The 16,796-nt window shown below is 38.0% G+C and overlaps 1 pseudogene; it reads right to left on the bottom strand.

Annotated features, from left to right (window-relative positions):
• Positions 1-2,205, bottom strand: part of LOC106695089 — a 60,646-nt pseudogene extending 58,441 nt beyond the window's left edge.
• Between the last annotated feature and the right edge of the window lie 14,591 nt (positions 2,206-16,796).

Genomic DNA, 16,796 nt, shown 5'->3' on the forward strand with positions numbered 1-16,796 from the left:
TGGTACCAGAAATCCTTATATATAAGTATAGGCACCTGATTTTTTAAAAAGTCACTTTGGAGCAAAAAAGGTAAGTAATTACTACTACTATTATTATTTTTTTGTAAGTCAATAAAAATTACACCTATTTTTTTCAATCAGCTCAGCAAAAAATATATTTTTTTGGTGTGCCACAGAATTTTAGTAATTAGTTTATGTGTGCCATTTTTTTAAAAGGTTGAAAATTGCTGATTTAAAGTAATAATTTAGAGGATAGTTTAAATGATTTATCTGGAATCTTTTTTTAATAATTCTTTATTGTTTAAAGTATTATATAAGTCTTTTCCCCCATTTACCTCTCCCCAGCCGCCCCCACCCCCCAGCACATGCCCTCACCCCCTACTGTCTGTGTTCATTGGTTATGCTCATATGCATGCATATAGGTCCTTTGGTTGATCTCTTATCCCCTCTCCCCCCCACTTTCCCTCATAGGTTGGACAGTCTGTTCAATACTTCTATGACTCTGGTTCTATTTTTGTTCATCAGTTTATGTTGTTCATTCTATTCCACAAATGAATGAGATTATGTGATATTTATCTTTCTCTGACTGGCTTATTTCACTTAGCTTAATGCTCTCCAGTTCCATCCATGCTGCTGCAAATGGCAAGAATTCCTTCTTTTTTACAGCCGCATAGTATTCCATTGTGTAGATGTACCACATTTATCTAATCCACTCATCTACTAATGGGCACTTAGGCTGTTTCCAAATCTTAGCTATTGTAAATTGTGCTGCTATGAACATAGGGGTGCATATATCCTTTCTAATGGGTGTTTCTGATTTCTTGGGATATATTCCTAGAAGTGGGATTACTGGGTCAAATGGGAGTTCCATTTGTAAATTTTTTAGGAAGCACCATATTGTTCTCCACAATGGCTGCACCAGTCTGCATTCCCACTAGCAGTGCAGGAGGGTTCCTTTTTCTCCGCATCCTCGCCAGCACTTGTCATTTGTTGATGATAGCCATTGTGACAGGTGTGAGATGGTACCTCATTGTTGTTTTGATTTGCATCTCTCAGATGATTAGTGACTTTGAGCATGTTTTCATATGTCTCTTGGCCTTCCTTATGTCCTCTTTTGAAAAGTGTCTATTTAGGTCCTTTGCCCATGTTTTTATTGGATTATCTTCCTTTTGTTCAGTTGTCTGAGTTCCCTATAAATTTTGGAGTTTAGACCCTTACCAGAGTCTTTTGACTCTTTGAGAGATAGGTAGCTTCTCAAAGTACTAGTTTTGTGAAGCTAGGCAATTTATTTAATTTATGCCTCATTCCTTTTTACCTGAAAATGGGGAAATTAATAGTGCCTACCCATAGGATTGTTTTGAGGATTAAATGAGTTAATAATAAGTGTTTAGAACAGGAAGCAAGTATTTAAATACTATCTAAATCTTTGTGTATTATTATCCATCTCCTAACTCAGTGAGTCTCTCTGGCTATGTCAAATATATGAAACTCATCCACTAATTTTGGGATTTCAAATATTAAATTTTTCATTTATTAAAATTGTATTTATTTTGAAATCTCATTGTTCATTTCTTTTGTATTTTGCTTGTTGCCTACATTTTCAAAACAAAAAATTTCCTTGGATATATTAAACACAATTATTTTATATTCTGTTCACAAAAACCTCAACTCTGAGACCACTTGAATTTAAACTCTTGACTTGAGGGTTTTTGTATAAATATATAAATTTAATGTTCATTATTTTTGAAATAACACAAAGCCTGTTGCCTAAAAATAGCTTTCTTTCAGGCATTCAGTTTTTCACTGAGTTTTCTATATGGCATGAGTAAGATTTCTCCATATTGCAGCATGCAGCTGTAATTTATTCAGCTTTGCTTCTACATAACGTTCCACAGTGTAAATTTATTTATAAATCCTTTCTCTTTAGGATGGATAGTGGGTCGTTCTCAGTTTTTCTTTTTATTCTGTGTTTCCCTCACACTACTATCACTTCCATCCCCAGGCTTGATTGAAACCGGTGACAATCGGTCATTTTTTGTTTCCATGGTACCCAGTCAAATGGACTCTTTCAGTTCTCACCCTACACGTCCACACACTGCCATTCAACCGAGCTGGCTTGTCCTTCCCGGAAAATTTTGCTTTCTCGGTTTCCATGATGGCTTTACTGTGGTTTATCTCCTGCATCTCTGATTCCTTCTTCGCCATCTCCTTTGTCTTTCCCACTTCTTCCCATGACTTCTCAATGATATTCCTGATGGCCTGATCCTGGGAACTCTGCCTTCACGTGAAGCACTCTCTTTTCATGTGGAGAAGTACCACCTGTGGTACTTAATAAACTACAGAGTTTGAAAAAAAAAAAAGATTTGAGGAGGGTTCCCAAACAGATTCTGATTAATTAGCTACAGGATGAAACCAAAGAGTTTGCATTATTAGAAGTACCCATCTCTTGGTAGATTTAGGTATTTCTTAGCATTTATTTCTTCTTCAAAAATTTCTTTGCTTTGCTGTGATTTCTTCTAGAGGCTTTATAAAAGTTAATTTTTCAAAAGAAGTCACTCACATTAATAACACTTTCAAAAGCCCTGCATTTAGAATTTCATTTGAACAGAGCAGAGTAGCTATCAAGCAGACATATAATATTTTCTATGCTTTGGAGGTGGAACCAACAGAAGAGCTAGCTATGTGGCAGGTTCATTGGTTACCAGGACTAATAGAATTTCTTTTATTATCAGTGGTGCTGGTCAGGCTAAACAGCTTCTTGAAGCAAAGGGAACTAGAAAGCTCCCAAACCTTAGCCACTTCATGTAGAGAAGTTGCTTGATAGTTTTTTTCTGGTAGCTATAGATTTGGGTGGTGTGGTGTTGATGTACAAGTTGGTGCTAATGGGTAGTTGCTAGTCAGTAAATTAGCATTTTTGTAGGTCACATTGAGGAATTTTGTCTTTACCTAGATTGGAATAAGATGCCACTGGAGAGGTTTGGATATAGTGATAAGGTGGAGACAGAAGGTCCCATGATTTCAGATGTTTACTTTGAAAAACTCACTCGAGTGAATAAAATGAGTGTGAGGTTCAATTGTGCATTTGGTGGAGGAGACTGGGTAAGTGGCTATTGTCAAAGTGAAGGAGAGATGGACTTTAGCTTGAATCAGAGTGGTAGTGATCGAGGTGGAATTTGATTCTAGAGATCATTATGATTTATGATCAGCTGGGTTTATAATTGGATTGGACACAGGAAAGGAGGGAAAAAGATGTATGAGAAACTTCCAGGTTCCTGACTAGTATTACTGGTGAATGGAGGTGCTATTAACTGAGGAATGGAATGATGCTAAAAGAGGTTCACTTTTGGGTCTTTGACCATAAAAGCAGTGGTGTCTTTAGATCTGAAAGACAGTGGCCTCTATTGACAAAGGCCTATCTTGTGGTTTTCCTCTATGAGGGAATGACAACTAAGAAATGTCTCTTATGTATATTTCATGTGCATTAATGTCTCTTATCATTGATAATATTTCCACATGGGTGAAAACATGGTGCTGGCAGCTTCTATCTCCCGAGGAGAGAGTGCCTTGGCTCTCTCTGTTCCAAGTCCCATCATCCATCCAGGGAAAGCACTCATTGGCCCAACATTCTCAGGTGACTGTCCTTGGGCTAATCAATAGTGGCCCGATGGGTGGGGCCATGTAAGAGCATAGCAGCTCCTGTGGGGACCATGTGAGCAAAGCAGGGTGGATAACATTAGGTTATTGTGGGCATATTCTACAGTGGATGTCCACAGTATACTTGCTGGGAAAGCAGAAAAAGTAATTCACTCTCCACAGGCCAACACCGGTTTGGTAATGTTTCCTGGTTTTGTGAGGGGTGGAATGTAAACACCCATAATCCTGTAAAGTACTAGCCTTAGTACTGAATGAAGCACTCTAAAGTCCTATAAAGTACTCATTTTGTATAGCAAAGTCTGGGATGGATATAGTACTTTCTGGGTTAAGGCACATGAAACATTTTATTTTCCTACATTTATGATTTCCTTTCTGTAGTTCTCCATCGCTACAAAATTGCCAGAAAAAAAAACCAGAAGCTTGGATATAATAAATGTGATATAATGCCATTTTGCCCTACCAAGAAATTGTCCGTTTGTTCTATAAGAATATGGGTTTCATGTACTTCCTATTGTATGTATGAGAAATGCTCAGTGATTCAGCTACTTGTCTCAGGATCCTGTGCCCTCCTGCACCCCATCCTTTAAAACCTTACTCATTTTACTTTAGAAAATGTTAAATGATTTTTTTTATCTCAAATTGATTCACTTGGGTAATCTTTCTATCATTCCACCGGGGTTAAATGCATATAAAGATTATGATGATACTTAAGAAGCAAAATGAAAAGATAAATTGGTTATGACTAAGATGGAAAAAATGGAAACACAATTGCTTGAGATGACTTAGGCAGAGGAAAAGCCAATTATCCTATGTTGAAAGGTGGTAGGCAATACTTTTAAAAGTTTTTCTATGTGCATAATTGTTTGTATCAGTTCAGGATTCTTTCTCTCTCTCTCTCTTTACATACCCATCCAGGGCATGCACTCATTGATCCAACATGCTCAGGTGGCTATCCTTGGGCTAATCAGTAGTGGCTCGATGGGGGTGGGGGGCATGTAAGAGCATAACAGCTCCTGTGGGAACCATGTGAACAACTATTGATAAATTGAAAAATTTACTTACTGTAATAGTGACACAATGAGATAGCCTTTTCTCTTCAAGTGAATGCACTATGACTTTTTAGAAGGTTAAGAAGGTTACTTATATCATTTTTACTTTGCTTTTGAATGACCTATGTTGCTTATATTACTACTGCATTATGCGTTTTCTAAGAAACTCGAGGTGGTGTTGATAAGCAGTAATAGTGAAATTAAAGATAGTTGGAGGAAGTCATCAAGAAGACATGACTGCTGGTTGACTCTTGAGCTGGGTCTGGGCAACCCAAGGCTTCTGCCCCCCCCACCCCCCCATCCTTAGAATGTACATCCTGCCCACCCTTGCCATGGTTTTCAAGGGCACAGCCTTGAGAGAGAGCAATGTGTGGTAGAGGCCATCTGGATGGTATATGTGGCTGAACCCAGGGAAGGCCGCTATATAGACGTTTAAGATTCTGGCAGACAGGTGCGAAGATCTACTCATCTTGGGACTGCCCAAGACAAGCCTTGCATGTCAGTTCTTCTTATTAAACCTGCCGCCTGCCTACCTGGAGGGGCCTGCTTCTTTCTTTGGTCTCTCTGGGCTCTCTGTGCACAGGGGCCATTTTCAGATTTCACCTGGGTGATCCTGAGGTTTGTGAACCAACAAAGAGAGAAAAAATGTCTTACAGTTCAGAACGTTAGAGTAGTAGAAGGCTCACATTTTTATGTGCTTTAAGCCCTTTGAGATTAAAAACAACAACAACTCCTAATTAAATATATATGATACATTATAATAACACCTAAGTAATAAATAAAGGAAAACCACCAGCTAGAATTCTTGGATACACTCATTTTATTTAAGTCTTTTCAAATGCCAGACTTAAGTAAGATAAGCCATATTCCCATATATTTCTATCACTTTCCTATTTTTCATTCACTATAGTTATAGGGGCATTTTGAGGCTATATTCTCCTAAATTGTTTTTTTTAAATTATCCCTTGAGTTAGAAGTAACAGAATAAGGAGAAACTTATAGACTCTGATTTTGTGCCTTTCATAGATAGGCACTGAGACAAGAATGATAGTGATGAGAGGAGAGGAGATTGAATACGTTTTTCTCCCTGTTCAGGCTTTACTTCTACCATTCATTCATTTGTTTACTCATCATTTGTGTAACATCTATTATGTTCCAAGGAATGAGGGGAGAACAAAGAAAAGCAATCATTACCCTTGAGGAACTCCCAGTTAGTGTGAAAGAAAGCGATGCAAGCCAGTTATTGCAGTAAGGAGTGACTAATGGGCGGGGGCAGTAATGCACCAGAATTCTAGGGGTTGAGGAGGTGGGTCACGGGGGTATCTTCGGGAAGTATCATTTGAATTTAACATGAAGGGATATTTCCTATCTTATGAAATGAAGAGAAAGTATATTTCAGTTAGGAGGAATGACATGTGCACAGGCATGGACAAGATAAGCTCATTGGGGTAATGTGTGTGGCTTTCTATGGCTAAAACTTTGGCTACCTGTGAGAGGCAGCAGGTAAAACCAGAGAGAAGTGAAACAGGCAGGGACTGTTCCCAGGTGATGGGTGGGAACAGTCTTTCTATCCTTAATTAATCTAGTCTTAATTTTATGAAATCTTTCCCAAAGCAGCTGTCTACCTTGGAAGTCATCAGAAGTCATATTTGGGCAGCTTTGAATTTTCCTGATTGACAATCCGTTCTCCATTTCACTTTGTAAGGTGTAACTTTCATAACTATTTCTTTAAGTTGATCAGCCAAATGCAATCCTTTTCCTTAGTCTTAGCTACCTGTGAGTGCTACTGTGAATTTATAAACCCCTGTTATTTGTGAAATTATCTCTATTGTTACAGTCTGACAAATTACTAACAGATACACAGCACCAAAATGCCAGGCACTTCGGCTCATTTATCTGCTTTCAGTGGCATTTTATTCCTTTCCCCCATGATTGCTGTCATTTCTTTTTTAGCTCTGTGTAAAATCACCGCCTAATTATGCATCATCATTGCAGCTCAGAACAGTTGAGGATGTCTCACTCCCGAAGTCCCAAAGCAACTCTTTGTTGTCACTTCTCTTGACCTTGCCTTGCCCTCTGGAGGTTGGGCATTTTTGAGTTCCATGATGATGGTGGGAATCTGCTCGGAGAGTGGGGTGTGCTTTGCAAAAGTTCATTGGTCACTTGAAGGAGGAGAGGACTACGGAGCAAAGCAGGAAACCACCTCCCTGTTGTTTCATTGCCAAATTCAGGTGACCCGATTTGTGTTCTCAGTTCTAACCCACCTTTCTAATAAAAAAGGCATTGACTGATGGGAAAGTAGAAGTGAAACCTTGAGTTTTTAACCAAATATGATCATTCGGGTCAAAATGCTTCCTTTCCTGTGAATGAGCATAAATCCTACTTGCCTGTCTCAGAGATGTGTGGGGATAAAAGGTTCTAAATGATGGCTTGGTCCTCGGTCGTTAAAGGGAGAGTGTTTGACACTTCTTACGGAGACTGTTGCCTTTTAAAAATGTATATGTAGTTATGATTGGAATTTGAGTCTTAGAAATTGCTCTATTGCTGCTACCTGGGACATTTGAAGGTGGCGGATTTAGGGAGTCTTGGAGAAAGGTATCGGTTTTGATCCTGTTGAATTCCATTGAGGATGTGGCGTCTGCATTGACTGGGGCATGAGAGCGAGCCACTCTCCTGTGGTCCCCAGTATGTTTCAGGGGCTCCATGGCCTCTTTTTAAAATTTCTCATCTATTTTATTTTGATGCCTCTATAAAAATACCAGTGAATTTCAATAGGCTCATTTATAATTATAATCTCATCTGGGATCATCACCTGTTCCCATTTATCAGCATTGCCGAAGAAAAGTGGTATATTTTTATTTTTATTTAATGAAGAACCAGCTGCTTTAACAGATGTTTCATAAATTTAGAAGATGCCTTGCCCTCCTTCATCAGTTTAAGAACAACTAAATGTTCTTTTACTGCAATAATAAATATATCATAGAAAATTTATATTATACAGGTACATATATATCCCTGATGATGTGAGTATAAATTGATACACTCTCATTCAAGGCAGTATATTTTAAATTTTACAATGTAACTACTTTTTGACTCAATGAATCTATTACTAGTAATTCATTCTAGAGACATGCTTATACATATAAGAAAAGACATATGAATAAAGATGGAAATAGAAACGTTCTTAAACTACAGGTAACACAAGTATCTACCGCTAGGAATCTGCTAAAAAGTAGTTAATACCTTCTTTTAAAAGACTATTTTGAAACTCATTTTACATTTTTTTGCAGTCTTGCCCTTTCATTATTAGTTTTGTGGGTTAAATTTGACAACAAACAATGACTTCTTCTATTTGTTAATTCACTCTCCCCTTTCCAAACAGAATACCTTTCTACTCTATTCTTAACATGAATTCATATATTCATTTAACAAACATTGTATCGAGTCATTGATACACTGTGGCAGGCAATGACTGAGGTGTTTGCAGACAAAATCCCTTCTCTCATGGAACTTACATTATAGAGAAGGGAGTTGAAAATTTACAAGACATGTAATAAACAAGTAAATTGTATGGAAAACAATAAGTGGTTTGAAAACAATGAACAAGGCCAAGGGTGTTTAGAACACTGGAGATGAGGGTCATGCTACAGTTTGAAATAGGACCATTTCGATTGATTTCATTGAGAAGGTGACATCTGGGCAAAGATTTAAAGGAGAAGAGGGAATTAGCCAAGCAGATATCTGGATTGTGTAAGGTCAGTGTATTTGGACTGAGGACAAGAGAAGAGTGATAGGAGATGAATAATGGAAAACCACATCACATGGGCCTTGCAGAACATTTGGACTTTTCCTTCTGGACGAGATGGGGATCCACTGGAAACTCTGAGCAGAGGAATGACACAATTTGATTTATGTGTCACACGGAGCTCTGTTGGAAAGACTGTAGGAGGAAATCCTGTTAGGAGCCAACTGCAGTCATCCAGGCCAGAGGTGCTGGTTGCTTGAAGGAGTGTCCTAGTAAAGGTGGTGACAAGAAAATTAGGTTGAGAGTGAAGCTGCCCGAATTTCCTAACAGTAGATGTGGGATTTACATAATTCCCCATCAATTAAAATAAGGAAGGCTGTGGGTGGGTTGGAAGGAAGATGTCTTAAATTTGAGATGTCAGGTGTCCAAATGGAGACTTCAGCTAGGCAGATGGGAACAGAAATCTGGAGTCCAGAAGAGGTGTAGGCTGCAGGTTTGCATCTGGGAGTCACTGGCGTAGGGTGGGTGTCCGGAGCCATGACACCGATGAGATCTCCAAAGGAGTGAGTATAGCTGTCCCAACATTGTGCGCTGGGCAGGAGAGGTGCAGCCCGCAGAGAGCATGAGGACCGACTTGTGAGTAAGAAGAAAACAAAGGGAGTGTATCGGAAACCTAGTGAAGTGCTTCAAGGAGGAGGGTGGGAGAGATCCACTCTGTCAAATGGCCAACTAAGTCAAGCAAGTAAGGACTAAATAATTCATAACGTTTAGAAGAGTAAACACTATAATCTTAATAATGATTATGAAAGGATTTTTGCTTAAAAGTTGACAAAAACATGAATTAAGACAAATATTAAAGAGAGTGTATAAGCAAGATAATTTTAAGAAAAGACATTACAGCCATTTTGATCCAAAAGATGTTTAGAAACTTTTAAATAATAATACCAAACAAAAAATATAGATTAGATCGTTTCTCAATTCCTTTTCATTGTTTGCAGTTCTTCACATAAAGAGAATAAGTCCATGATTCAAATTAAAATCTATATTTTGAGGTATAATTTGTGAAGTTACTCTACTCCTGTCCCTGTTTAGCCCATTCCCCTACCTACCCCTGTATCTTTTTGCACATACTTTCAGTATTTCTTATTGTAGACATTAGCAAATATGAACACATACTAATCTTCCCTAATTGTTTACTCAAAGGAAAGCATATGGTAAACACTTTTTCATTCTTTCTTTACTAAACAATTTAACTTAGAAGTTTTTCTACATCAATATAAAGAGAGCTTCCTCATTCTTTATTTATGGTTGGATAATGTTTCATTGTAGATTATTTAAACAATATTTTTCTTAATGGAACCTTAATTTTTTTTCTAACTTTCAAAATTACACAATACTATATGACCTTTATACATCTCATGAGTTCAAGTATATCTATAGGATAAATTCCCAGAAGTGAGATTGCCTGCTCATTTTTTTTTTTTGGTATAAAGTTTATATGCATTGTCAAATTTTCTTCCCTAGGGATTGTATTATTTTGCACTCTTCCTGGCCAAGATATGTGAGTGCCTGTTACCCTAAAGCCTTATCAATGCAATGTGCTGTTAAATTTTTGCTGATGTGTACATAAAAATGGCATCTTTTATGGTTGAGGATGAGCACATTTGTATATGTTTAAGGACTATTTGTATTTTTTTCCCCTTCTGATTATATCCTTTACCCATTTTTCTATTTTTTATGCCTTTCTTCTAGTTTTTAGGAGCTTTTTATATATTAGGGAGATGAACTCTTACCTGTGATATGAGTTGTAAATACATATTTTTTGTGATTTATCTTCTAGCTTGGATTATTTTTGCCATGTGGAAGTTTTCTTTTTTAAGGAAATGCAACTTTGCATTTAAATTTATATTATATTTTAGAGCTTGTAGATTTTAAGTCAGTTACAAATGTCTTCCCCATTCCAAGATCCTAAAGGGATTTGATATGTTTTCTTCTAGTACATATTTGATCTATTGGAGTTGGGCCTGGTATGTGATATGGACAAAATTTGATATTTTTCTAGATGGCTACCCCAAAGTCCCAACTCTGTGTATTAAAAGGTCCATCTTGTCTAGCTGGCATGGCTCAGTGGTTGAGCATCCACCTATGAACCAGGAGGTCATGGTTTGATTCCAGGTCAGGGCACATAGCTGGGTTGCAGGCTCAATCCCCAGTGGGTGGGCGTGCCTGCAATCAATGATTTTCTCTCATCATTGATGTTTCTATCTCTCTCTTCCTCACCCTCTCCCTTCTTCTCTGAAATTAAAAAAAAGGTCCATCTTTATTTCCACTGTTCTGAGATTCTACCTTTATCATACATCAAATTCCCAGATGTATCTGGGTCTATACTTAGACTTTCAATTCTGTTTTATAGGTCTGTCCACAATATCTTCTATCCCACTGCTTTAATTATTATGGGTCTAAAGCACATTTAATTTAGTGATATCCCTCTTCATTCTCTTTTTTTGGAGTTTTCATGGCAATATACTTAATATTTGTGGAATAATTTGGCATACTTGTATTTATGACATTAAATAAAATAAGCTTTAGAAATTGTTTATAGTTTATAGTTATTTAACCCACTTAAATTTACATCCATTTAATCATCTATTTATTTCATCAATATTCTTTAAGCACCTACTATATACTTAGCACTTTTTACATAATTGGAACATCAGTAAACAAAACAAAGTCAAAGCTTTGTAGCCACAGAATTATTCCCGAGTCTTTCAAGAAAAAGTTCTTTTTGAATTTTCTCCACATCATCTGAGGTCGAATTCAAGCAGACTGTCAACTTTGCCATCTCAATATTTTATTAAGAAAAAAACCTTCAGAATCGTGTGCAACAACATCTATAATAAATCTCCTTTGATCTAGAATAGTAAAAAATATAAAGAGTATTAAAGAAAATAAAGTGCTAGAGAAAAACGAGATACCCCAGAGATATCTTACTCCTCCACTTACCTCAGTTGCGATTGTCTATTTGGTATCATAAATTTACAGGAGTCACCGTTGGAGCATGTTAGCAGCTGACAAGGCTCAGAAAAGATCATTTATGCACTATATCAAGTTTTTAAAATGTGTCTCCTAAACTTAATAATAAAATTGTAATAATGTTTTTTGTTGTTAAAATTCAAGATTCATTCTTGAATTCAAGGAGCTTGATGGGATATTTGGCAACACACAACCTTGGCTTTGACTGAATAGTGCTTTCAGCACTTGACCACTTTGTTGACATAAAAATATACATTCTAAGGTTCTTTGTCATCAGTTGTTTTTCTAAAGAAAGAAGCACAAGATGGGAACACTCAGATATAATGCCTGCATGTCAGTGGCATGTCAGGCTCATGCCAATCTTTTGATCAGTTAGAAGTGTTCCCAGCTCCAGATAAACTGTCCAATGAGCAAAACTTACATGGAGTCAACTTACCTGGACTACGGCCTTCTGCCATATGGGGTCATCCCTTAGTCCTTTAGCAACCACCACACACCTAGGACAAATTGTTTTGGGGCGTGGAGTTACAAAACCAAATTGTTCAAGGATATCATTTTAAAAAAACCTCATTGAAATCGTATGCAACAAACATTTAAAACTGCTATGCGAGATCATTTTCTATAGGTCTTTATGCCAGTGCTTGTGCCTGGCCCTCCTCCCCACCTCACCTGCCTTATTTTTCAAATCTCAATAATTTTGCTTTTATAAGTGGATTCTTTCTAAACTAGTTCCCAGGAAGTTTAGGTCATATCAGGATTTATATTATTATCAGTGGGAGATTGCCTCATAGCCCTTGGATAATTACAGTGATGTGCAAATCTGGCATACAGTGAAATTATCTGGAGGGATTGTTAAACCACAGATTAGTGGGTTCTACCATCTGGCTGAGTGGGTCTGGGGTGAGGTCTAAGAATTTATATTTGTGACAAATTCCCATATGATGCTAATGCTACTGATTTGGAACCACACTTTGAGGACCATGGATACATTATATTTGTGTTTGTTTCTCTACTTGTCAATGAGTTTATTAAAAGCAGATTAAATTTTATTTGATATCAATTTATAGAATCTAAAAAATATGTGATATAATAGATGCTTTATAAATATCTGTTGATTAAATGTACAGGGAGCATTATTCAATAGCACTATTTTGAGTGTATATACTTTCACAGTTTTTGTGCTTGTGAGCTACTTACCACTGGAAGCCACTAAATATTTTCTGGGAAACTGAAATTTCAAAGGCTATTGATAAGTTTAGTGTGAAGTCTGAAACACTTATGGAGGAAATTTTGAATTATTTACTTTATTAACCACTAGCTAATATCTTTTAAATGAAAACCAAAAACAAACACCCCCCCCCACACACACACACACAAAACACACAGGCCTCAAATGGTGTCGCTCATGCTGAAAGCCCATGATACCAAATCTAGATTAAATATCTAACCTGATTACGATTTCAACCTCTCCCAGAAACATAAATGATAGATCCTCCCTTCCCCCAACTGGTGGGCGGAGTATGAGGTAACCTGCAGCCCGGAAATACCTGAGTGACTAACCATGTACCTTATATGGACTATACATTGGACCACCAATCCACACCTGCCAAATACCCTAAGCCTTTGTCCTATATGGACAATACAGTAAGCCACCAATCAGTGTGCACCGAGTACACTAAGGCCCCACCCCTTTCCATTCCACCCCTCAAAAGGCGTGCCCACCCCTGCACGTGCTGCTGTCCTCCCCTTGTGAGACAGCCCAGCAGGTCCTTCTCCTCTAATAAAGCCTGTAGTCCTGGTTTTCGGCCTCTGTCTGATTTTTCATTTTTGGTGCCGAAACCCGGGATCTTTCAATAATCTTACCCAGTGTGGAATTCTGGTCAAACACTAGTTAGGTAATCTGTCACATGGGCCCTTTGTATACCGCATAAAAAGAAGAGTCAGTCTGCATGATGAAAACCCGTCCCCTTTTCTTCTTTGTCCTGACCCAAGGACATGATAAATATGTAGATAATTCAAGTAGACACATAACACTAGTTTTCTAAATTGCCACTAACAACCACACCCTCCAAAAGGAAAATCAAATCAATTAAGACAGAAATGCCTAGGACATTTTCTACAAAACAGGATGGAGAGGGGCGAAGAGGAAGAGGAATAGCCAACAGAGCAGTGGAATGAGCCTTCGCCACAGTACACAATTTATGTCATCTAAAGCAGAACTCTACTTTGGTATTGGTTTGCAGAATAATAACATCCCTACTGAAGTCTCTTTTCTCTTTTCATCAACCTCTCCTGGACCACTCCCCACCCAAAGGCAACCTGCAAAGCAACAGCAAGCTTTACTGAGTTGGACCTTCCTTCACATGTTACCCCAAATGTTCCCCTTGCCATGTGGAACTGAAGAAACTGAAGGTAAGAATAGGCAAAAAATGGGCTCATTGAGGACTGGGTCAAAATACAGCGTGGGGTACAAGATACCAAAGCCAAATATTTTAAAATAAATCTGAAAGTGAAGGTTAAAAATGTTTAAAAAAATGTTGACAACAACATATGTACTTTGAGTTCTCACCACTCCGATTTCTTGCTTTAAAGATGTTCTTGTTCTCTGCCCAAATAGTGTTAACTTGAGAAGTGATGAAAAGGCAACCGACATTTTGTCTGTGGCCTTACTCTTTGGCTTATGTTCCTTAAGATGATAAAACTGAATGAGGTAATTTTTATTCTGCTCTCTACCCCCCACCCCTTCATTTAATTTTCAGATTGCTCTTTTTCTTAACTTTCATTCCCTGGAAGCATCTTCCATTGTTAGCACTACTTGTAGTTCAAAAGTCTTTTCAGATGTAAAATCCTTTTCTGCAATTGTCTGGCTTTTAATTTTTCATGTCTTTCTTTTCCCTTCCTCCACGCCTACCACTTTGGTTTTTCTTTTCCATGGATTTGATTTCATTGGCAGCTGGCATTATTTCCATTATTTCATCCTGCTCACAAAAATATTGTCAAAGCACTCACCTCTGTTTTACCCCAGGGGAGAAATTAATGGATAAAGAATATGCTACACCTTTTCTTTCTTTCAAAGAACAAATATCTATTTGGTGTAAAATGTCTCCTTTGTAAAATTTCTTTATATTTCCCTTCAATAATTAATCTTTGTTATTTAAAAAAGCGGCATCCTCTTCTAAAGATTGTTCTATGTTGAAATTTTTTGAATTCTTACCACCCATAGAAAAGCAAAAATATTTAAGGGTTGGAGAAAGACCAAAAGCAAGGTAGAGAGCACCCTTTCACCTATTGTATTTCTTGTCATTCCTTTAGAACAATTTTGTAAGACTTCAGATTTTATACAAAGCCTGATTTTCATATTAACATGACTCCTAGCCTTCATGAAATCCAACATGTCCTTTTTTGGATATATTTCTTGGAGTCCTGAAAGATGACTTGAACCCTGGCCCCACAATGGTTAAGTTTGCCTCTGTCTTTCCTTTTGCACAGCTATTACTTGCTACTCCTATGGCAGTAAATGTAAATGTCCAAAGTATTGGTGAACGTCAAGGTGGTGGGGATTAAAGACAAGCAGAGAGCATCCTTTGCGACATATTGTTCCAATGAAAGTGAGTGCACGTGCTTTTGTTTCTGAATCTGTCAGAGTGTGCCGCTGATCTAGTTCTATCCATCATGTCAACCTCCCCCACAAACTTATTGTTGTCTGTCTCTATAGATGTGACATTAAGTAGCCCATATCCTGTGTTATTTATTTGTTTATAGGTTAATTGCACAAAATATTGATCTCCTGGGCTCATTTTTCCATTCTTTCTCAAATACCCTTTCAAACCAGCAAACATAAACTAGGACAGATTTGCTACACAGGGGACTCTTAAATGATGCAGATTCTTTCTCCTTGGGGCCTTTAAAAAAATCACTCTTGCAAAAAATCATAGTCCAGTGTAAATATTGCTGCCACTCCAAAAGTTGCTGCAATGTTTTCGGTCCTCGCTTTTGGAGGGATGGAAGAAACTAATTGGGAGACACCAAATTTTTGACCACTTGTGCGCGCCCCCTCCCCCACTTTTTGTTCTGGAAATAAAAGACTCAAATATTTTATTACTAAAAGAAGACTTAACTCCTGGTAATCTCTGATTCTATCAATTGTACTACCAAAAAGAAGCAACCACTTACACCCCTTTTAAAAAATATATTTTTGCCGAAACCGGTTTGGCTCAGTGGATAGAGCGTTGGCCTGCAGATTGAAAGGTCCCAGGTTCGATTCCGGTCAAGGGCATGTACCTGGGTTGCGGGCACATCCCCAGTAGGAGATGTGCAGGAGGCAGCTGATCGATGTTTCTCTCTCATCGATGTTTCTAACTCTCTATCTCTCTCCCTTCCTCTCTGCAAAAAATCAATAAAATATATTTAAAAATATATATATATTTTTTTATTGATTTCAGGGAGGAAGGAAGTGGGAGAGAGAGAAACATCAATGATGAGAGAGCATCATTGATTGGTTGCCTCCTGCACACCCCATACTGGGGATGGAGCCCACAACCTGAGCATGTGCCCTGACTGGGGAATTGAACTGTGACCTCCTAGTTCATAGGTCAGTGCTCAACCACTGAGCCACGCTGGTCAGGCTCACTTGCCCTTTTGATTAATTTACAGAGGCAGGCCTCTAAGTTGCCATAAAATTCTATAAAATTTCCAAAGAAATTACTTGGAGATGGAACACTCAGCTGTGTGCAAGCTTCTGTGGGACTCAAAATCTGCTTTTAAAATACAATAAGAAATAGAAGCTTAATTCTGAGCAGTGGATGTCACCTGCCCCCACTTCCTATTTCCCATAGTTGCAATTACACAGTAACTTCTGCCTTATTTGTATAATCCATTTGTTTTTAATTAGCAAAGAGTATATTCAAAGCTTGCTGTTTGAGCAGTGTGGCGGCATATGATGATAAACTGGATTAGGGCCTGTAAGGGGATCTTAACTCCCTTGATGGGATATGTGTCCACAGAATCAGGAGAGTCAGGGACTGATGAGCCTCTGTGGGGAGGCAGCAGCTGAAACAGAACCCTGGGGTAAGACCAAAATCTAGAAGCCCAAGAAATCAATGCAGAATCTGAGGTGACCTCTGAGTATGAGGGCAGAGGAACTGTTATGAGCTAAGAATCAGAAAACTGAATATGAAGAGAAAGAAGATTCCAAGGTTGAGACCTCAGTAAGTAAAGCAGGGTCAAGAGCAGGAGATAGAGCCCAATAGGTGTGGTTCAGTGGTTGAATGTTGACCTATGAACCAGGTGGTCCCAGTTCAATTCCATGCCTGGGT

The sequence above is a fragment of the Myotis lucifugus genome, unplaced genomic scaffold, assembly GCF_000147115.1.
Source record: "Myotis lucifugus unplaced genomic scaffold, Myoluc2.0 scaffold_6, whole genome shotgun sequence".
In the NCBI taxonomy this organism is placed as follows: Eukaryota; Metazoa; Chordata; class Mammalia; order Chiroptera; family Vespertilionidae; genus Myotis; species Myotis lucifugus.